Source organism: Dermochelys coriacea, chromosome 2, assembly GCF_009764565.3.
Source record: "Dermochelys coriacea isolate rDerCor1 chromosome 2, rDerCor1.pri.v4, whole genome shotgun sequence".
Taxonomy (NCBI): Eukaryota; Metazoa; Chordata; order Testudines; family Dermochelyidae; genus Dermochelys; species Dermochelys coriacea.
In genome coordinates this window covers 241,035,532-241,059,893 of record NC_050069.1, presented here as the reverse complement: position 1 = coordinate 241,059,893, position 24,362 = coordinate 241,035,532, and the positions used below count along the sequence as shown (strand labels likewise).

The following is a 24,362-nucleotide window of genomic DNA, read 5'->3' as shown; positions in this document are numbered from 1 at the left end:
TCGTTGAGCACTAATTTGTGTCAAACTGTGCAAAGTTTAACACACACACCTATCTACCCACACACACAGTCCCAACCCTTTATATTTAAGTTACACCATACTGTAGATTGAAAATGCAAATCAGTACATTTTGTATGCCTAGTGCTGTGTCACTTTCAATAACTATGGCTACAGTACACAAACGGAAGCAGAAGTCCCCCAAATTCTTCTCTATCTTGCCAAACCACCGATGAAGTGGGTTTTAGCCCACAAAAGCTTATGCCCAAATAAATTTGTTAGTCTCCAAGGTGCCACAAGTACCCCTCTTTTTTTTTTTTTTTAAGTAACTAAGACAAAAAGTGAGTCATATTAATTTGAAATTAGCTACCTACACCAATAATCCTAATTTCTTCAAACTAAATGTAAGAGCCTGCATATCTCATCAGGTACATGAAATGCCCTCAGTTTTTTAATTACTACTACTACAACAATAATAATTTTGGTGAATTTCTTCCGGTAGTGCTCCCAAGAGAACCTACAGAATTACTATAGCTCTACCTGCACAAGCATTTCCATAAGAAGTCCATTTTCTGAGCTTTAGAACCTGAATGTCTATATCCTATTGCTGTATTTTGCATCCAGATGCAAGGACGCACAAACAATCCATTTCATATATTGACAAACTTAGAAATCTGTTTGCACTACTAAATCGTAATTTCTATTTTTCCTTTACTTTGAATTAGATGTACTGATTTTTTAGAAAAAAGAACAGGAGTACTTGTGGCACCTTAGAGACTAACAAATTTATTAGAGCGTAAGCTTTCGTGAGCTACAGCTCACTTCATCGGAATGCATCCGATGAAGTGAGCTGTAGCTCACGAAAGCTTATGCTCAAATAAATTGGTTAGTCTCTAAGGTGCCACAAGTACTCCTGTTCTTTTTGCAAATACAGACTAACACGGCTGCTACTCTGAAACCTGATTTTTTAGAATTGTTTTCAACTAACCCTAAGTGTTAGAAACTTGATATCAAATAAACTTTTACTTCACTTATTTTGATAACTAAAAACACCTTAAAACCATTTATTCTCAGCTCTAAGTGCCTTTGCCACAATAAATACAAAATCATACAACAAAATCCAGCAATCAAGTTATAACAAGAATTAAAATAACCTGTCATACCCTTAAAACAATTTTTTAAAAAGATTGAAGACATCACCCACCTCCAGATTTCAATCCAAAACCTTTTGCCTGTCCAGATAAGCCCCAATGAAAAGATGGGTTTTGCTCTAGACTCTTAAGGTCAACAAATTTAAAAAACTTTCCACCACCAATGCTCTAGCGTTCTTATTATTTGTTGCAGACTATTTACACATTAAGGTGACCTCTGAGAATGGAGAAATGGACAGAAGACTTAAAAACCACAGTGCCAGTAATTGAGGACAACAGAAAATCAGAATGTCTAAGCAAGGTATCAATAATGCTCATCTGAACAGCATTTTTCTGCAGAGGCTTCCAAACCCAATTGCTTCTACCCATCTGGAGGCCAGGTAATTAAAACAGGCCCAAAAGGAGAGCCCTGACCTCAAGTAGAGACGGTAGTGGCAAAGTAATATAGACATCAGCTTTCCCCAAAAGCATCCCAAAACCCAAGATCCATGCTATGACTTGCTTTGTATGTTGAACCAGAAACCACGTAGGATCAGCTCATAGTTGTTATGGAGACTATGAGATGACTCAAAAGAATAATCATTTGCATGGAGATTTAAGTCACCCAGGACAACAACTATCCTCATGACTATCCAATGCCACATCAGAGGAGACAACTGAAGTGCAGCCTGTATACCATCTCTATCCCCATGCCTATCATCCAAATAACGCACTTCAGAAAGAATCAGACAATGCCAAGCTGTATAGTTGCATTACAAATTGAAAGACATTCTTGTGTGTTCTCCCCTTATTACTATATATTAGGATTAAACTCTTGTCTGGTCTAAGGCATGGGAAAGATCAAAAGTATAAACTTTGAAATGTTTGAGTCTCAAAAATTCTGTGCATCTATCAAGCGTAAGGGTAAGAACTCATCAGTTTCACATTGGTTATAACTGAGCTACTTTATGCATAGTACTTCAAAGTTTTGGTCATTTCACAGAATCTGTTTTGGCTCCATCCCTATGAAAATAATTTTAAAACAAATTAAAAGCACCCCATACTATATGACAGCTTTCCAAGGTTACAAGAATGTAACTTCAACAAAATAAAAGGCAAAATAGCTAAATGAAGCATTTCAAAATTTACTTATAAATTATAGGTTATGTAATTTACAGTAAGTATTCTTGCGGATTAAAAAGGCACCTGAAGAGATCCACACATTTATATAAGTAAAGTACACTGTCATACACAAAAGAAATCATGAAAAATAAGTAGTGGCATCAAAGCATGTTAACACAGGATTGAACAGCAGAGCTGGACTTGCTCAGATTTTTGTCTTTTGATAGAATGAACTCTTAACCCCATTACACATAAACCTTACATGATTTTAATGTAATTATTTTGACCTGGACAGGATTAAAGCACTGAAAAATATACTGTAGAGAACAATTCTTTACTGGCAGGAGAGAGGGGTCTCAATTACATAAAAGGTCTTTTCCACCTTCAATTTCTATGATTGTATGGTTAATTCCCTTTTACAAAGAGTACAAATAATAAAAGCAGTAAGAGACAGTTTAAGTTTAAAATGTAATAGCAAATAACTGTTTTATTACATTGTTTTATCTCTGTATTAGCTTCTGTGTAAATTTCTGCTTCCACGGCAGGCATACACAGAAGGACAAAAAGGATTAACTCTTCCTTATAGGAGCTCCACTCCATCTCCATATTTGGAAAGGTAAAAACAAACAGGCTGAGTGCAGACCAGATTGGCATAGCTTACTGTTGCTCTGCTTAGCTGGTTGATAATGTAATAGGAATTCATCTCATTATTGAGTTGGATGTAAAAAAATAAATGTATGCTGTAGAAAAGCTGTTCTCAGTTTGATATAAAAATAGCTTAACAAATTAAACAGAATTTATTCTCAGACTGAACACGTATAGCGCTATAGAAATGAAGTCAAATATTCTTGATTGTTACTAACAGCATTTAATGAAGGAAGTTATTCAAAGTAAGCTGCAGCTATTGTGTAAATTTTTGCTTCATTATCAGAGTCTGGAATTTCAGTTTATTTTTTTCCAAAGTTTACTAATTTTAGATGCTATACCCTAGACAAGAGTATGGTCCTCCTGTTGCCACAACCCTGTCCCCATTAAAAATGGCTCTCATCCATGTTTTCAGGGGTTCACTTACTGGAATCAAATAAAGATTAATGTTTAAACTTGCTCAACGTGCATGGCAGTTCGATTGTCCCACAGGGCTTTAAGTTCAATGCATGTTCACAGAGTGTATATTTTTCAGTCCTTTCACACACACAATTTGAAAATTCCATTCTGCAGGAGTGGACAAGCAAGTGCACTGCTGCTCAGTTCCAGGGCAATGGACAGACTTGAAGACGCTTCCCAGAGCAAGCCTCCTTCAGCAGCTATCAGTGGGTATGGGTAGGACCCTATCAAATTCCTGGCCATAAAAAACACGTCACGGACCATGAAATCTGCTCTCCCCTAGTGAAATCCGGTCTTTTGTGTGCTTTTACCCTATACTATACAAGTTTCACAGGGGAGATCAACGTTCCTCAAACTGGGGGTCCTGACCTAAAAGGGGGTTGCATGGGGGGGGTCTGCAAGATTATTTTAGGGAGGTCACGATATTGCCACTCTTATTTCTACACTGCTTTCAGAGCTAGGCAGCCAGAAAGGGGTGGCTGTTGGCCAGGTGCCCAGCTCTGAAGGCAGCACCCCACCAGCAGCAGCACAGAAGTAAAGGTGGCAATACCATACCATGCCATCCTTTCTTCTGCAGTGCTGCTGGTGGCAGCTCTGCCTTCAGCACTGGCCTCCTGGCCAGCTGCCCAGTTCTGAAGTCAGCACTGCTACAATAACCTTGTGACCCTCCGCCCCCCCCCCCACACACACACCCTCCTTTTTGGGTTAGGATCCCTACAATTACAACACCATGATATTTCAGATTTAAATAGCTAAAAAGTCATGAAATTTACTATTTTTAAAATCCTATGACCATGAAATTGACTAAAATGGACCGTGAATGCACCACTACAGGCTGGGGACTGACTGACTGACTAAGCAGCAGTTCTGCAAAAAAGGACCTGGGGATTACAGTGGATGAGAAGCTAGATAAGAGTCAGCAGTGTGCCCTTGTTGCCAAAAAGACTAACAGCATATTGGGCTGCATTAGTAGGAGCATTACCAGCAGTTCGAGGGAAGTGATTATTCCCCTCTATTCGGCACTGGTGAGACTACATCTGGAGTACTGCATCCAGTTTTGGGCCCCTCACTACAGAAAGGATGTGGACAAATTGGAGAGAGTCCAGCAGAGGGCAACAAAAACGATCAGGGGCTGGGGCACATGACTTGAGGAGAGGCTGAGGGAACTGAGGCTGAGATTGGATATTAGATGGATGGGATCTGAGTTACCCAGGAAAGAATTTTCTGTAGTATCTGGCTGGTGAATATTGCCCATATGCTCAGGGTTTAGCTGATCGCCATATTTGGGGTCGGGAAGGAATTTTCCTCCAGGGCAGATTGAAGAGGCCCTGGAGGTTTTTCGCCTTCCTCTGTAGCATGGGGTACGGGTCACTTGGGGGAGGCTTCTCTGCTCCTTGAAGTCTTTAAACCATGATTTGAGGACTTCAATAGCTCAGACATAGGTGAGGTTTTTCGTAGGAGTGGGTGGGTGAGATTCTGTGGCCTGCGTTGTGCAGGAGGTTGGACTAGATGATCAGAATGGTCCCTTCTGATTTTAGTATCTATGAATCTATGAACTGGGGTTATTTAGTCTGCATAAGAGAAGAGGGAGGGGGGATTTGATAGCAGACTTCAACTACCTGAAGGGGGGTTCCAAAGAAAATGGAGCTTGACTGTTCTCAGTGGTGGCAGATGATAGAACAAGGAGCAATGGTCTCAAGTTGCAGTGGGGGAGGTCTAGGTTGGATATTAGGAAACACTATTTCATTAGGGGGTGATGAAATACTGGAATGGGTTACCTAGGGAGGTGATGGAATCTCCATCCTTAGAGATTTTTAAGGCCTGGCTTGACAAAGCCCTGGCTGGGATGATTTAGTTGGCATTGGTCCTGCTTTGAGCAGGGGGTGGGACTAGATGACTTTCTGAGGTTTCTTCCAACCCTAAACTTCTATGATTCTATGAATTTGTAGGGCCCTAGGTATGGGGGAAGGCAGGTAGTAGTCCTTGTGGATGTGGTGGACTTCTCCCCGTTCCCCCATCTTCCTTTCTTGGGGAGAAGTCCCTCTTTAAATAGAATATTCATCTGACCCTCCTTTCAAGCAGCTCTCCTGCTTGTCCAGCAACCTCTTCTCCACACAGCTTCCTTCCCCTTCTTCCTTGTACTGCTGCTCTAAACAAGGAGGAGAGGGGCAGCAGATGTATGAACTGCAGAGGCGTGAAGGGGGTAGTAAACCCCCATTTGGGAAACACCCCTTGTACATAAGAACGAGTATCGGAAAGAATATTGCCTCTCCCACACACCATAAAATGAAGTCAGGGCCCCAGCATAAAAGTTAAAATGACTAATTCAGAAGAGGCAAGTGGTGAAATTTAGCACTTACACATGGGTGGGATAGGTGAAAGTAGATCTAGGGAAGTACAAGTGAGCTTAATTTGCGTCACCTCCTAATTTGGCCCAATGATTTTACCATGATGTAGATTTATACAAGCACAGACTGAGGATGGAAGAGATGACACGAAGATTCATAAAAAGCATGTAAACTTACATTAGAGTTTTTAATTAGCTTGTTGAACCTTTTAAATGTAGACTGGTGCACAGTTATGGCAATATACATTGCTGGAACTAATCAATCAGTGAAAGGATAGAGAAACTGTAAATCACTATATTAAGAGTTTCAACCTGTTTTGTTGAAGCCCCCTTTTGATGAATTGCTGGGTTGGCTCTCTGCACCCTCATCATGCCCTAGCACAGGTGCTATTTCTCTACATTTCTGACCACTCTTCTTCCATCTCATCCCAAATCTTGTTTTCCTCATGTCTTCTGCTTTCATTTTTAATCATTCTTTGCACTTCTCCTTCCTGGTTGCTCCCCTGCCCAGGGCCTCACTCATCTGAAAACTATGTGCTACTCAGGGTGGGGGTATCCAATAAAGATTGTGTAGGGCTTGAAAACTCTCTTTGCAAGCTGAGCTGTACATTGGAAGAGTACAGACAATGCTGCAACTCCATATCCATGACCTGCTCCAGTGACTAACAATATTAGAGTGATACAGGAACAGTAAGAACCTACAACCACTATAGCCAAGGCACCATATCTGTAGAGTAACAGAGCACCCAAAGTATCAAGGGCACCCAGAAAAAAAAACAAAAACAAAAAACCAAACCACACACTACACATTAATCTGCAGCTAAAACAAACAGCTACCTCATGCTGTATCTTGCCATCCATCTCCTGTAGATCACCTGGTATTAATTCTATGCCTCACTGAATTTAAAGTGACCCCTTTAAAAAAAATATCAGTGAAATTTAGTCAGTCTACAGCTGATAAGTACATCCTTCTGGTACAGTGTTACCTAGTCTTCCTTTCCAGAAATAATAGTAACTCCATCTATCTTTAGTTTTGTTTCTCTTTTCAGCTTTCAGAGTAGCAGCCGTGTTAGTCTGTATTCGCAAAAAGAAAAGGAGTACTTGTGGCACCTTAGAGACTAACAAATTTATTAGAGCATAAGCTTTCGTGAGCTACAGCTCACTTCATCGGATGCATTTGGTGGAAAAAACAGAGGAGAGATTTATATACACACACACAGAGAACATGAAACAATGGGAGAGTCCTTACAGTGTGTATGATAAACCCATTGTTTCATGTTCTCTGTGTGTGTGTATATAAATCTCTCCTCTGTTTTTTCCACCAAATGCATCCGATGAAGTGAGCTGTAGCTCACGAAAGCTTATGCTCTAATAAATTTGTTAGTCTCTAAGGTGCCACAAGTACTCCTTTTCTTTTCAGCTTGTGACTATCCTTTGTACTGAACCTTTACATTTCTGTCTACAACAGCAATTGCCATTTTGTGAGGCAGAATTTATGCAGCATGTCACAAAGGACACACCACTTTTTCTCATGGAGACTAGTTTTGTTTTTGTTGTTAACTTAAACTAATTCAAAATGAATACATAAAACTCTGGGGTAAGGAAAAAGTTTATAGATGGAGAGACATAAGTATTTAGGTATGCTAAGCCAGGTAAGTATCTGGATGAAGGATAATGTGGGGTACATGTCACCTTTTACTACATTTCATTCCTTTTGCTAAATATGTGCACAACTATGTTACAAAATTACAGATGGTTTATTTTGCTTACTAGTAATACAGATACTGATTGCCACTGAGAAGCATCTTTGAGATGAGTGGTAACAATCATGGGAAGTGTCAACTCTTAAATTAAGAGCCAAACTGTAGGATGTGTTCACTAATTGTTGGTGGATCACTTTCTGCCCTGTTCACTTGCCAGGGCAGCTTGTATAATTGTACAACAAAGCCGAAGTATCATAATTGATCAACACAAAACTTTTGTTTAAATTGGCACAAGGTGAGGTCCTTGCACTGGTAAAAAGGAAGGATAAACTAGGGTAAGAACTAAGGAGGGACAGGGTTAGTGGCAATGTTGGAGTTCTTTCACGAATAGGGACCTTTACACCAGAACTACAGCCTTTCCACAACTTCTTAATTCCAGATGTCCTTTCACGAATAGGGACCTTTACACCAGAACTACAGCCTTTCCACAACTTCTTAATTCCAGATGTCCTTTCAAAAACTTTTGGTTTTTAAAACTACCAGGTTGCATCCAATGAAGTGGGCTGTTGCCCACGAAAGCTTATACTCAAATAAATTTGTTAGTCTCTAAGGTGCAACAAGAACTCCTGTTCTTCATGTTGCTAAAGTTTATTCTCATCATTACACTACCTTAATTTTGTTAGGGGCTTGAAATACCTTCTCAGAAAGCCATCTTCATGGCAGATGCACAACAGCCGCCTAGGCACATATTCCTTGTGCCTCCCATCACTGTAAAACGGCTGTGCTCCTACCCATCTCACCCTACGGAAACACCCAATAGTCTCACTGTTTGCCCAGCAAGTCAAAGCCTGTAGAAAGCCAGGTTCTCTGCCACTGCTACAGCCCCCGGGGGATGGACAAGCAGTTGGTAGTGCGCCAGGGACTGCTAAATCAGATCCTCCCTGGGGATTTTTAAAGTTTGTGTCTTTTTAAATTTTCTTTTAAAGTTAAATCTAAGAGACTATTGAGGTAGTTTGGGGAATGCAATGGGAGTTTCAAGCACATGCATGAGCTGGTACTACTAGCATGATCTACCATAAGACTAAGCATAGCCTTTTTCAAAAGAATTTTCCCACAGTTGCTGAATGTATTTAAATGACATATTAAAAGCTTACCTTTTTTTTTTTAAATGTCAAGATGTTACAGGTTAAGCGGACCAAGCAATGCTTACAGCCTGCCTCCACAATTATACCATTCAGCTTTTATCACTACATTTTCATAAAGAAGTTTTTAGTACTTGTGAAAGCTGACAGATGGATAGCACAAGTGTCTAAAGTTTGTCCATCATTACCCTACAATGTGTGTATTGGGTTAGGTTTTCACTGTTTGTTATTGTGCACAGAGATGTGTTTATGAATTTAAACATCTAACTAGATGAGACCAAAGAGACAAATATTTGTTTGGTGTTACCTCAATCCAGAGTGCCTCTACATCTAAGGTCAGGTCTATACTTAAAAAATTTTGCCAGTAGAGTGGTGCTGGTTAGGTGTGTAATTTTTTATTTATTTAATTTATAACTGACAAAAGTCCTAGTGTAGCCACAATTATATACTGGAGGGAAAGTGTTTTTGCCAATATTATTTTATTTGGGGAACTGGTGTAAGTTATACTGACAAAAGATGCTTGTGCACTAGGCTGGTTTGCTTGTCTAGCTATACCAGCAATTCTTTTCTAGTGTATACAAGAGCTAAGAGTGCTTTGCTATTCAGCAGGGAATACTCCTCAAGAGTCACAAAGCTTTACATCCAAAAAAATGCTGTGCAAACATTAAGAGGAAATGGCTGTGATTCAACTTCTATTCAAACTGTGGTCATACTTCGTTTAGACTTCTGTCCTGAAGCAGAGTTCTGAGAGTTAATGGCTACCTTGTTGATCTAACAGCGAGGCAGAAGGCGGCTACCAGTTTGGAAATTACTATGGAGCCACGTGTAGCTGGATTTAATACGATTAAGAATTATTTTCTCACTCAAGTACTGTATTTTTATTTTCATTTTCCTAAAGCCACATCTGGAATCCCTAGTGTGGTCTTCGTGTTCCAGAAAACTGATGTAACAAAAAACAAGAGTAATCTTGGTCATTTTTTTTCAGAGTAGCAGCCGTGTTAGTCTGTATTCGCAAAAAGAAAAGGAGTACCGGTGGCACCTTAGAGACTAAGGTGCCACCGGTACTCCTTTTCTTCTTTGTCATTTTCAGAGTTTATACAGTAGAACTTCAATTTTATGAACACCAAATCTTACAAACAACCAGTTATACGAAGCATTTATCCCAATGGGGAAAAGGTATTTAAAAAAATCACAATGAAAGTGATGTCAATGAAGGATAAGTCGACATCCCTTCACATTCTGATGCCTTCAATGCATTGGAAATCACTTTGCAGTAGTCTGAATGACAAGGAGAGAGAGATGCAGTATATTATACTGAAACTTATGTCCATAGTGACTGTAATTTTGAGATGTTCAATCTTATTAACTCCTCAATGCCCAATAGTCTGCAAACAGGAGTTCTACCATACAAAGATTAATGTTATCCTATCTTCCCTCAATGCAATTCTCAGCAGAGTAAAGTTATCTGCAGACCTATTCCTTTACAAAGTGCTGAACAGTCTCAACTCCCATTTAAATAAATATGAGCTGAGACTGATTTTCCCAAAAATTTTATGATAGGGTGGGTTCACCCCGAGGCAAGATTTGTCCCATATGGCTGGTACTTATTTCCTGCGCTCTGGGGGAGACTGATAGCTGCCTCTTAAGGGTTTCTGGGTGTTCCCTCAATATAGGCAGCACTATAAAAATGAGTCATGGGGACATTACTTAGGAACTAAATAGGGAAATCTCTGCATTGAGAAATAGCAGCCACGGACTGAGAAGCTGCTGGAACTCAAATATATGCCAGACTTTAAGTGAGGAGTTCCTGTATATACAATAACTTCCCCAAAGTCCCGGGGTTAACATTGTTACATTGCTGATCAATTAGGGAACATCCTCATTTAAAGTTGAGGCTTTAAATGCAGACAGCTGCAGCAGCACAGGAGCTAGCAAACAGAGCTCTAAACAGGGGAGTTTGCAAGGGGAGTTTGGCTTGTGGTGCTTGTTTGGGGTTTGCTTTTGCTGGGGGGTTGTGGTCTTTTTGGTGTGGCTTGTGTTTCCCAGATTAACAGGATTTAGGTGGGAAGGAGATGACAGATACAGAGGCAGCTGTGGGAGTGACTCCTGTAGTGAAAGACACATTGAGGATGACTGGATGTGGAAGCTGTGGTATGTACATGATCCTGGAGGGGGGAACCGGTAAGAGTTTTTTCTGCATGAAATGCCGTCTGATAGAGCTGATGGAGGAAAAGATCTGAGGTTTGGAGATGCAGGTGGAAAGTCTGGTTTAGTTTAGGAAGGGGTTTGAGCAGATGATGGAGCAAAGATATGAGGTATCTGAAGGGAAAAGCTCAGACTCGCAGATGGAAGCAGGGCTGGGGAATTTTGAGGAGAGACTGGATGAGGAAAGTGGTCAGTGGAAACATGTGACTCAAAGAACCAGGCAGAGAAAAAGACGGGCTAGTGAAGGAGAAATAGAGCTTAGGAATAGGTTTGCAGAATTGGAAAATGAAGAAGGGGCTCAGCAGGTACTTGTTGAAGGTGGAAGGGTAAGGAAGAAGAGAAGAGAGGCTAGTCCTATAGAAAAAGGGGAAGAGTCAAGGGAGACTACACCAAATATGAGCCCCAGGAGGATACAGGATGGGTTGAGGAAGATTGTAAGGGAAAATAGGAATGGAAAGAACTTGCAGCCAGAGGTAACAGGGGAGAGACTGGAGAATAGCACTGTCACCAGGAAGAGGCAGGTCTATGTGATCGGGGACTCTTTATTGAGAAGAATAGACAGGCCTGTAACTAGAGCTGATCCTGAGAATAGAAGGGTGTGCTGTCTTCCGGGTGCTAAGATACGGGATGTAGACCTGAGGTTGAAAAGGATCCTAAAGGGAGCGGGAAAGAATCCCCTAATTATCCTTCATGTGGGAACAAATGATACGGCTAGATTCTCGCTGGAAAGTATTAAGGGAGACTATGCTAGGCTGGGGAAGACGCTTAAGGAAATTGAGGCTCAGGTGATCTTTAGCGGGATCCTTCCTGTTCCTAGAGAAGGGCAACAAAGGTCTGACAAGATTATGACTGTCAACAGATGGCTTACGCAGTGGTGCTATAAGGAGGGCTTTGGGCTGTATGGCCACTGGGAGGCATTCACGGACAGAGGTCAGTTCTCTCGGGATGGACTTCATCTGAATAGGGAAGGAAATAGACTTCTAGGATCGAGGCTGGCACAACTGATAAAAAGAGCTTTAAACTAGGAATTGGGGGGAAATGGGAGATATCCAGAAAATCTCCACGCCAGATTTTAGCATTGAGAGGGAAGAAGATGAAGTAAGAATGGATACAGCCATGGGTAGGAGAATGTATATAAGGAGTGCGGGCGGTGTGGATACCAGTCTAATAGGTTATACTGGCTGTAGAATGACTGTGCCTAATAGGGTACAAAATATGAGCGAGGCCAAACAGCAAAAATTAAGATGTTTGTACACCAATGCGAGGAGTCTAGGTAACAAAATGGAGGAACTAAAGTTACTGGTGCAGGAAGTGAAACCAGATATTATAGGGATAACAGAAACATGGTGGAATACTAGTCATGACTGGACTACAGGTATTGAAGGGTATGTGCTCTTTAGGAAAGACAGAAACAAAGGTAAAGGGGGTGGAGTAGCATTGTATATCAATGATGAGGTAGAATGTAAAGAAATAAGAAGCGATGCAATGGCTAAGACAGAGTCCGTGTGGGCAAAAATTACATTGGGGAAGAAAACTAGTAAAGCCTCTCCTACGATAGTGCTTGGGGTGTGCTATAGACCTCCGGGATCTAATTTGGATATGGATACAGCCCTTTTTAATGTCTTTAATAAAGTAAATACTAATGGAAACTGCATGATCATGGGAGACTAACTTCCCAGATATAGACTGGAGGACCAGTGCGAGTAATAATAATAGGGCTCAGATTTTCCTAGATGCGATACCTGATGGATTCCTTCATCAAGTAGTTGCTGAACCGACTAGAGGGGATGCCATTTTAGATTTAATTTTGGTGAGCAGCGAGGCCTCATAGAAGAAATGGTTGTAGGGGACAATCTTGGCTCAAGTGATCATGAGCTAATTCAGTTCAAACTAAATGGAAGGATTAACAAAAATAAAACTGCAACTAGGGTTTTTGATTTCAAAAGGGCTGACTTTCAAAAATTAAGGAAATTAGTTAGGGAAGTGGATTGGACTGAAGAACTTATGGATCTAAAGGTAGAGGAGGCCTGGGATTACTTTAAATCAAAACTGCAGAAACTATCGGAAGCCTGTATCCCAAGAAAGGGGAAAAAATTCATAGGAAGGAGTTGTAGACCAAGCTGGATGAGCAAGCATCTTAGAGAGGTGATTATGAAGAAGCAGAAAGCATACAGGGAGTGGAAGATGGGAGGGATCAGCAAGGAAAGCTACCCAATTGAGATCAGAACATGTAGGGATCAAGTGAGACAGGCTAAAAGTCGAGTAGAGTTGGACCTCGCAAAGGGAATTAAAACCAATAGTAAAAGGTTCTATAGCCATATAAATAAGAAGAAAACTAAGAAGGAAGAAGTGGGGCCGCTTAACACTGAGGATGGAGTGGAGGTTAAAGATAATCTAGGCATGGCCCAATATCTAAACAAATACTTTGCCTCAGTCTTAAATAAGGCTAAAGAGGATCTTGGGGATAATGGTAGCATGACAAATGGGAAGGAGAATAAAGAGGTAGATATTACCATATCAGAGGTAGAAGCGAAACTGAAACAGCTTAATGGGACTAAATCGGGGGGCCCAGATAATCTTCATCCCAGAATATTAAAGGAATTGGCACCTGAAATTGCAAGCCCATTAGCAAGAATTTTTAATGAATCTGTAAACTCAGGAATAGTACCGAATGATTGGAGAATTACTAATATAGTTCCCATTTTTAAGAAAGGAAAAAAAAGTGATCCGGGTAACTACAGGCCAGTTAGTTTGACATCTGTAGTATGCAAGGTCCTGGAAGAAATTTTGAAGGAGAAATTAGTTAAGGACATTGAAGTCAATGGTAAATGGGACAAAATACAACATGGTTTTACAAAAGGTAGATCGTGCCAAACCAACCTAATCTTTTTTGAAAAAGTAACAGATTTTTTAGATAAAGGAAATGCAGTGGATCTAATTTACCTAGATTTCAGTAAGGCATTTGATACCGTGCCACATGGGGAATTATTAGTTAAATTGGAGAAGATGGGGATCAATATGAACATCAAAAGGTGGATAAGGAATTGGTTAAAGGGGAGACTGCAACGGGTCCTACTGAAAGGCGAACTGTCAGGTTGGAGGGAGGTTACCAGTGGAGTTCCTCAGGGATCGGTTTTGGGACCAATCTTATTTAATCTTTTTATTACTGACCTTGGCACAAAAAGTGGGAGTGTGCTAATAAAGTTTGCAGATGATACAAAGCTGGGAGGTATTGCCAATTCGGAGAAGGATCGGGATATTATAAGGAGGATCTGGATTACCTTGTAAACTGGAGTAATAGTAATAGGGTGAAATTTAATAGTGAGAAGTGTAAGGTTATGCATTTAGGGATTAATAACAAGAATTTTAGCTATAAGTTGGGGACGCATCAATTAGAAGTAACAGAAGAGGAGAAGGACCTTGGAGTATTGGTTGATCATAGGATGACTATGAGCTGCCAATGTGATATGGCTGTGAAAAAAGCTAATGCGGTTTTGGGATGCATCAGGAGAGGCATTTCCAGTAGGGATAAGGAGGTTTTAGTACCGTTATACAAGGCACTGGTGAGACCTCACCTAGAATACTGTGTGCAGTTCTGGTCTCCCATGTTTAAAAAGGATGAATTCAAACTGGAGCAGGTACAGAGAAGGGCTACTAGGATGATCCAAGGAATGGAAAACTTGTCTTATGAAAGGAGACTTAAGGAGCTTGGCTTGTTTAGCCTAACTAAAAGAAGGTTGAGGGGAGATATGATTGCTCTCTATAAATATATCAGAGGGATAAATACAGGAGAGGGAGAGGAATTATTTCAGCTCAGCACCAATGTGGACACAAGAACAAATGGGTATAAACTGGCCACCAGGAAGTTTAGACTTGAAATCAGACGAAGGTTTTTAACCATCCGAGGAGTGAAGTTTTGGAATAGCCTTCCAAGGGAAGCAGTGGGGGCAAAAGATCTATCTGGCTTTAAGATTCTACTCGATAAGTTTATGGAGGAGATGGTATGATGGGATAATAGGATTTTGGTAAGTAATTGATCTTTAAATATTCAGGGTAAATAGGCCAAATCCCCTGAGATGGGATATTAGATGGATGGGATCTGAGTTACTATAGAAAATTCTTTCCTGGGTATCTGGCTGGTGAATCTTGCCCATATGCTCAGGGTTTAGCCGATTGCCATATTTGGGGTTGGGAAGGAATTTTCCTCCAGGGCAGATTGGAGAGGCCCTGGAGGTTTTTCGCCTTCCTCTGTAGCATGGGGAATAGTTGACTTGAGGGAGGCTTCTCTGCTCCTTGAAGTCTTTGAACCATGATTTAAGGACTTCAATAGCTCAGACATGGGTGAGGTTTTTCATAGGAGTGGGTGGGTGAGATTCTGTGGCCAGCGCTGTGCAGGAGGTCGGACTAGATGATCAGAATGGTCCCTTCTGACCTTAGTATCTATGGATCTATGAAAGTTGTGCAATGCTCCCTTCTAACGTCATTTGGCAGCCACCTGCTTTGTCCACTGTTTGCAGGAAGAGCAGCCGGATGGAGCTAGCTGGTGGGGCCTTGTAGTCCATCTGTGTGGAATATTGGTGTAGAGGGCTTCTATATCCATAGTGGCTAGGATGGTGTTTTCAGGAAGATCACAGACTTCCTGAGGAAACTACAAATCCATCGAAAAAAGAAAAGGAGTACTTGTGGCACGTTAGAGACTAACAAATTTATTTGAGCATAAGTTTTCATGAGCTACAGCTCACTTCATTGGATGCAGGCAGTGGAAAACAGTGGGGAGATTTATATACACAGAGAACATGAAACAATGGGTGTTACCATACCCACTGTAACAAGAGTGATCAGGTAAAGTGAGCTATTACCAGCAGGAGAGTGGGGGGAAAAACCTTTTGTAGTTCAAGGATTGTCTGGCTATGTAGACTCCCTCCTCAGGCTCTACGCCACCAGCACTCCCAGCTATCTTCGAGACACCACTGACTTCCTGAGAAAACTACAATCCATCGGTGATCTTCCAAAAACACCTCGCCACTATGGATGTAGAAACCCTCTACACCAACATTCCACGCAAAGATGGACTACAACCCGTCAGGAACAGTATCCCTGATAATGTCCCGGCAAATCTGGTGGCTGAACTTTGTGACTTTGTCCTCACCCATAACTATTTCACATTTAGGGACAATGTATATCTTCAAATCAGCAGTATTGCTATGGGTACCCACATGGCCCCACAGTATGCCAACATTTTTATGGCCGACTTAGAACAACTCTTCCTCAGCTCTCGTCCCCAAATGCCCCTACTCTACTTGCTCTACATTGATGACATCTTCATCATCTGGACCCATGGAAAAGAAGCCCTTGAGGAATTCCATCATGATTTCAACCATATCCATCCCACCATCAACCTCAGCCTGGACCTGTCCACACAAGAGGTAGATATTACCATATCAGAGGTAGAAGCGAAACTGAAGTCCACTTCCTGGACACTACGGTGCTAATAAGCAATGGTCACATAAACACCACTCTATGCCAGAAACCTACTGACCGCTATGCCTACCTACATGCCTCCAGCTTTCATCCAGACCACACCACACCAGACAATCCGTTGTCTACAGCCAAGCTCTACGATACAACCGCATTTGCTCCAACCTCTCAGACAGAGACAAACACCTACAAGATCTCTATCAAGCGCTCTTACAACTACAATACCCACCTGCTGAAGTGAAGAAACAGATTGACAGAGCCAGAAGAGTACCCAGGAGTTACCTACTACAGGACAGGCCCAACAAAGAAAACAACAGAACGCCACTAGCCATTACCTTCAGCTCTCCAATACATCATCAAGAATCTACAACCTATCCTGAAGGATGACCCATCACTCTCAGATCTTGGGAAGACAGGCCAGTCCTTGCTTACAGACAGCCTCCCAACATGAAGCAAATACTCACCAGCAACCACACACACCACAACAGAACCACTAACCCAGGAACCTATCCTTGCAACAAAGCCCATTGCCAACTGTGTCCACATATCTATTCAGGGGACATCATCATAGGGCCTAATCACATCAGCCACACTATCAGAGGCTCATTCACCTGCGCATCTCCCAATGTGATATATGCCATCATGTGCCAGCAATGCCCCTCTGTCATGTACATTGGCGAAACTGGACAGTCTCTATGTAAAAGAATAAATGGACACAAATCAGACGTCAAGAATTAGAACATTCAAAAACCAGTCGGAGAACACTTCAATCTCTTTGGTCACTTGATTACAGACCTAAAAGTGGCAATTCTTCAACAAAAAAACTTCAGCATGAGACTGCTGAATTGGTATTCATTTGCAAACTGGATACAATTAACGTAGGCTTGAATAAAGACTGGGAGTGGATGTGTCATTACACAAAGTAAAACTATGTCCCCATGTTTATTCCCTCCTCCCCTGTTCCTCACGCGTTCTTGTCAACTGCTGAAAATGGCCCACCTTGATTATCACTACAAAAGGTGTCTCTCTGCCCCTCCCCCCACCGCTGGAAATAGCTCACCTTACCTGATCACTCGTTACAGTGAATATGGTAACACTCATTGTTTCATGTTCTCTATGTATATAAAATCTCCTCACTGTAGCTCACGAAAGCTTATGCTCAAATAAATTTGTTAGTCTCTAAGGTGCCACAAGTACTCTTTTTGTCTGCTATGCTGTCTCCCCTCCTTTAACGAGTTAACATTAACGAGTTAACCCTTGAGGCCTCAGCCAATCGCTAGTTCGTGTGTGTGTGTGTGTGTGCGCGCGCGCGCGCGCGTATGTGTATATAAAATATAGTCTTTTGTCTGGTGAAAAATATTTCCCTGGAACCTAACTCCTCATATTTACATTAATTCTTATGGGGAAATTGGATTCGCTTAACATTGTTTCGCTTAAAGTCGCATTTTTCATGAACATAACTACAACGTTAAGTGAGGAGTTCCTGTATTTCACTGGTGGAGATTTTAAATTCCAATTATGCTTTAATTTTTCATGCGCAAGAATTAGGGGAGCTTAGACTAAGAAGCTGCAAATCGACAAACAAAACATCCTTCACCACATTCCCTCACCTCAAGCAGGAATCAGTATTGCTGGCTGTCATGATTTTATCATGACTATTGTAAAATTAGGTGGCTTTAAAAAAAATTCACAAGACTTTGATCTCTGTCCTAAATCCTGTGAAGTTGTCCTTCCCCGAAAGGACTGCAATTTGCCACTGCCGTCATGGGAACAAGTTGTCCTCTGCAACATGGTCGCCATTTCATATTAAGATTTTCATGTGGCTTTGTATGGCCTTTCTAGGCAACCAGTTTCTAGGTTTGTTTGTTTGGGTTGGGGTTGTTTTTTTTTTTTCTTTTGTTTTTATTGAAAACAGACCCAAAGCCATGACACATTTTAAGAGTTGCATCTTTCCCTAGCAAAATAAAATACATAAATAAATACAAGTAAAAACGATCCTGACAGCACAACAGTCTTTAAATCCCAGTTTTTAACCCTTAAAACAAGGCGCCAATTAATCTGACCTTCAAAGTGAAAACCTTTGTGAAAGGCTTAATCCACTGATTTTATCTAAGCAGTAGGCTGTACATCAAGTTTGGAAACAAATGTAATCACTATAATATCATCATACAAAAGTCTGTTAGTTTTTATCAGTTCCTAGATTTCTTGTGCCTGGAATCCTTTGAATTTTTAAACTAAGCCACTATTTCTCTTGGCGCTGTAGAAGTCAAAAGGCAAAACTAAGGACTCCAGCTGTGTCTTATCTTTCCCTTAGGACACCATCCATCTTGCTGACAGTTGCTGCTTTAAAGGACAAAGAATTGGTCCCATCACAGGGTTTCAATACAGCCTGCCACCAGAGTCCATTATAAGAGCTGACTTTCAATCCAGGAAACAGCCTTGGGAATCTTAAATTTTTAGACAGACCGAAGAATACGTCACATCTGGAAAACTTATTTATTGCTCCTTCAAGTGTTTGTATACTCTCAGACAGAGAACACTATCAGTCTTCTAGAAACATTGACAGGGCTTTACATCTTAAATGTAGTGCTACTTAGTCTCAACCTATTAAGCAAATATACATTCAGGTAAGTAGTCTTATCTGCATCAAGGAGAGACTCTAGGCTAAAGCTAACATCGTCCTTCCTCTTTTGAAAACAAAGTTGTTGAAAAAAAATACTCAAATTAAGATAAAAATGGATAGATTTAAGAATTCTCCTACTCTTGTTTCAATGTAAATTGAGGAAGAGATTGATGTAAAATGAGATGGTGACTATCCTCTGTTGGATTACAGGAGTCACATAGGCTAGCTGTGGCTTCTAAACAGGTTTGTTTCCTGTGCTTTGGATGCTTTATAGGGCTTTGCTTAAAAATGAAACCAGCTCTGCATGTACATAGAGTGGATATAGAGGAAATGTGCCCTCTTATGCCCAGAAACACTTCTCTCTTTTCTGTTTTAAGGTGCAAGATGAGGCCTTCGAGCTACCATTTCTCAGGAGAGTCTCAGTATGGCATCTATCACAAGCAGAACAGAAGGATCCTGCTATTGAGGAAGTCACAAGAGGTACAATTACCCATACACTTAATTTTCCCTGTCATGATCTGTTTTGCTATATAAGGAAATTGAACACAAGGGGAAAAAATACAAAGTCCTTGTTCAAGAGGCAAGCGTAGCTGACATAATGCCAAAAAGACTGACATGCTTTTTGCTCCATCTGCCTGTTAAAAAAAGAGTGCATGCATGATAACCCAGCTGTCTGCATTGTCAATATCTAGTGTGCAGAAATTACTGCAAAAAAATTTCCAAGTATTATAGTAATCCCCTGCACATAATATGCAATACAGGCCATCCTCTGGCAAGTGAGCATTATAGAAGACAGACATCAGTACGATCAGTTACAAGATCATAATTGGAACTGAAACTCAGAATTTAGACTCTACGGAAAGTAAATTCCCCTATTTTCTCCAAATCAGGGTGGATAAAAATCAATGACTTAAAAAAATTTAAATCTGATTTTTTTGATTAGATTGCTTTTTTCCTCAAAAAGCATTTTAAGAGTTTTAATTAATATATCTTTGAGCTATAATATATCTCATCATGGAATAGGGATTATAAATTCTAATTCTATAGTATGAGACAATATATTCATGTAATGTTTAAGAAAAGTTTTGTAAATGAGTTCCAATAGTTCATGAATTAGGGATCCGATCTCATGGAGCTCCAGGAGCTTCTGTATAGATTATTTAGGTTAATCTTTCTATCTACCCAATGGGACTCGGTATCTTCTAGACTGAGCACTATTAGAGATACTTAGTTTTGCAGTTCTCAAACTGTGGATGCGTGTCTCCGGAGATAACATGTTTATTAACAGCAAAAATCTTTTAAAGTAAATAAATAATATATAGAGATGAGAAATAACAGACCTCAACCCTATTGTCCCTCTGCAAATTTGGGTACACAGTCAATACCTTACCTCTCTCTAAAAGTGCAAAGTTTCAAACAGTTCAATGAATAGAAGATTGTTGGGGGGTGGAATAGATCTGGACAAGGAGAAGAAGTCTGGAGATAAATGTGAGAAGGGAGGGACAGGTAGTAGAAACAAAAGTGAAACTGTTTGAGCAGCATATTCCAGAAGTCTTGAGGTCTTTGAGTGTAGCCTTCATTGATTGGTACCATACCATTCTCTCACTAGAAGGGAAAACCTATAATGGCAGCAGGCCATAAAAGAGACCCAGTTTGGGAATATTTTAATGAAGTTTCTCTACCTGTGGATAAGACAGGCATGCATGCAAACAGTGCAACAAAGAAATGCAAGGCCTGGTTGCCCAAATAAAACATTATGAGAAGTGTTCCTTCTCAGGAGGGACTGCATAGAAGATGATGAAAGGAACATGTCTGAACATGCAGGATCTTCAGGTTGGTAAACTTTTTTATTTCATACTTCTTTCTTAAAGGACTGCCTGTCTTCCTTCTGGACTATTCTTGAATTTTCATATTTGAGCAAAAAATATAGTTTTTAACTCTACGGTACTATAATTTTAGATGCAGTTGTGAAAAAAAAAAAAAAGCTGAAATAGGCAGATCTTTCTCTTACAATTTCACCTTTAAAGTAATACTGAGTGTCAGGGAATGCAGTGAGTAATACTAAATGAGCAGTATGGTAAAAATAATTAAATAACTGCATTGACTTATTTTGTTTAAGAGAACCCATCCTCAACATACAGCATTCTGAAGACTATCCACCTTCAAGATCACCATCATTTTCTATAGTTTCAGAGTTATCTGCCAATGATAATGTTTCAGTCACATCATGTATGTCACTGAGCCACAGTATATCACCTGTAGCAAAAAGAAAAATCATCCAGAAACAACCATAGATAAATTTGTGATAAGAACCAGCAGATTACAAAGAAGTAATTGACGAAAAAATGGCATGTTTAATGCAATAAACTCTCCTTTCCGTATGATTGAGAACCCACAGTTCATTAACATGGTCCAGTCATTAAGACCAGGATACAGTCCACCCAACAGAGCAGATGTCACAGGCAAATTGCTGGATGAAGTGTATGAAAGAGAAATTGAGCAGTGTGCAAAAGGTCTAGAGGGTGAAATTGTGAACCTGAGTCTTGATGGGTGGAGCAATGTCCACAATGATCCTGTTGTATGCAATTATGTGACAACAGAAGGAGGGAATGTCTTCCTTACAGAAACAATTGATACAACAGGAAATTCACGCACAGCAGAATACTTACAAGAAGCAGCAGTAAAAACTATAACAAACTGAAAAAATATTAATGTCTAGTATGCAGCTTCGTCACAGACAATGCTGCAAATGTAACCAAGATGAGAAGAAATTTAGAAGACAGTGACGAGAGTCCCAAGCTAATAACATATGGTAAGTGCCGACTCCGTGGGTGGTCCGGTGCTGGAGCACCCACGGGGAAAAATTAGTGGGTGCTCTGCATCCACCTACAGCCAAGCTCCCCTCCCCTCCACCTCATCTCACCTCCACCTCCACGCACGCCATGTCCTCACTCCTCCACCTACCTCCCAGCGCTTGCTGCCGCGAAACAGCTGTTTTGCGGCATAACAAGCTCCGGGAGGGAGGGGGAAGGAGCAGAAATGCAGCATGCTCAGGGGAGGAGGTGGGGAAGAGGCGGGGATTTGGGGAAAGAGTCCAATAGGGACAGGGAGGGGGCGGAGTTGGGGTGGGGATTTGGGGAAGGGGTTGGAATAGGGGCGGGCCGGGGCAGAGGGGGGACAAGCATTAACGCCAGCAGAAGTTGACACCTATGCAGTGCTCATTTAATGCACTTCCTAGCCAAAAAAGACTTCAGTATTCCAGAAATAAAGGCTAATGTTGTTGAAATTGCAAAATACTTACGTAACAACAACTTTGCAGCAGCTGCTCTGAAGAAAGTGCGAGTAATCAAGCTAACTCTCCCACAAGACTTGCGATGGAACTCAGTAGTGGACTGTTTTGAGCACTGTATCAAGAACTGGCATAATCTGATGACAGTTTGTGAACAAAACGGTGAAAAAAAAATAGATGGCACTGTCACATCCAAAGTTCTCAACATTGGGCATAAGAGAAATGTTGAACACATGGTGAGTACCCTAAAGCCTATTTCTGTAGCCTTGAACAAAATGCAGGGAAATAGCTGTTTTTATTGCTGATGCTGTTGAAATTTGGAAGGAATTGAGTGAGATCTTAAAAAGAGAAATATGCAATGACAGAATTAAATTACAAGCATTAAAAAGAAAAAAACAAATGGGACAAGCACTATCTCCAGCTCATTTTCTTGCAAATATTCTCAATAGTCGGTACCAGGATCAAACCTTAACTGCTTAAGAAGAGGTGTTGGCTCTGACATGGACATCCAACAATCATCCCTCCATAATGCCAACTATAATAAACTTCAGAGCTAAGGGTGAACCATTAAGAAATATGTTTGCCAATGATGTTTTAAAGAAAATCACACCAGTGAACTGGTGGAAGTCACTTAAGCACTTGGATTCAGAGACTGTTGAAGTGAGAATCTCACTTTTAACAGCAGTGGCTTCTTCTGCCGGGATAGAAAGAATATTTTCTTCCTTCAGACTAATTCATTCCAAATTGAGAAATTGTTTGGGACCTGAAAAAGCAGGAAACCTTGTTTTTCTTTTCCAGATTATTAACAAAACCGGAAAATGAAGATGAAGACGACTGAGTTAGCTGCAGAAGCCAATATTTTAAGGTTTCAGAGTAGCAGCCGTGTTAGTCTGTATCCGTAAAAAGAAAAGGAGTATTTGTGGCACCTTAGAGATTAACACATTTATTAGGGTATAAGCTTTTGTGAGCTACAGCTCACTTAAACGGATGCATTCAGTGGAAAATATGGTGGGGATATTTTATATACACAGAGAACATGAAACAACGGGTGTTACCATACAGACTGTAACAATAGTGACCAGGAAAGGTGAGCTATTACCAGCAGGAGAGCTGGGGGGAGGGGGGAGAAGGGGACGACACCTTTTGTAGCGATAATCAAGGTGGACCATTTCCAGCACTTTACAAGAACAGTAGGAGGGGAAATGAACAAGGGGAAATAGTTTTACTTTGTGTAATGACCCATCCACTCCCAGTCTTTATTCAAGCCCAAGTTAATTGTATCCAGTTTGCAAATTAATTCCATTTCAGCAGTCTCTCGTTGGAGTCTGTTTTTGAAGTTTTTTTTGTTGAAGAATTGCCACTTTTAGGTCTGTAATCGAGTGACCAAAGAGATTGAAGTGTTCTCCGACTGGTTTTTGAATGTTATAATTCTTGACATCCGATTTGTGTCCATTTATTTTTTTTACATAGAGACTGTCCAGTCTGGCCAATGTACATGGCAGAGGGGCATTGCTGGCACATATCACATTGGGAGATGCGCAGGTGAATGAGCCTCTGATAGCGTGGCTGATGTGATTAGGCCCTATGATGGTGTCCCCGAATAGATATTCTTCATGTTGGGGGGCTGTCTGTAAGCAAGGACTGGCCTGTCTCCCAAGATCTGTGAGAGTGATGGGTCATCCTTCAGGATAGGTTGTAGATCTTTGATGATGTGTTGGAGAGCTGAAGGTGATGGCTAGTGGCGTTCTGTTTTCTTTGTTGGGCCTGTCCTGTAGTAGGTAACTTCGGGGTACTCAGTCAGAGAACATGTCAATCTCTTTGGTCACTCGATTACAGATCTAAAAGTGGCAATTTTTCAACAAAAAAGCTTCAAAAACAGACTCCAACGAGAGACTGCTGAATTGGAATTAATTTGCAAACTAGATACAACTAACTTAGGCTTGAATAAAGACTGGGAGTAGATGGGTCATTACACAAAGTAAAACTATTTCTCCTTGTTTATTTCCCCTCTTACTGTTCTTGAAAAGTGCAGGAAATGGCCTACCTTACCTTGATCATCACTACAAAAGGTGTCGTTCCTCCCACCCCCACTCTCCTTCTGGTAATAGCTCACCTTTCCTGGTCACTCTTGTTACAGTCTGTATGGTAACACCCATTGTTTCATGTTCTCTGTGTATATAAATCTCCCCACTGTATTTTCCACTGCATGCATCCGATGAAGT

General features: G+C 40.8%; 1 protein-coding gene and 1 long non-coding RNA gene across 3 annotated transcripts in view; both read right to left on the bottom strand.

Moving 5' to 3' along the window:
• Positions 1-24,362, bottom strand: part of ZEB1 (zinc finger E-box binding homeobox 1) — a 216,275-nt gene that overhangs the window by 134,693 nt on the left and 57,220 nt on the right. The gene's annotated exons all lie outside the window — the stretch shown is intronic.
• On the bottom strand, positions 284-4,522 carry LOC122459032. Its single transcript, XR_006279451.1, has 2 exons — positions 957-4,522; positions 284-727 (listed from the first exon to the last, which is right to left on the bottom strand). It is a non-coding gene; the product is annotated as an uncharacterized LOC122459032 (long non-coding RNA).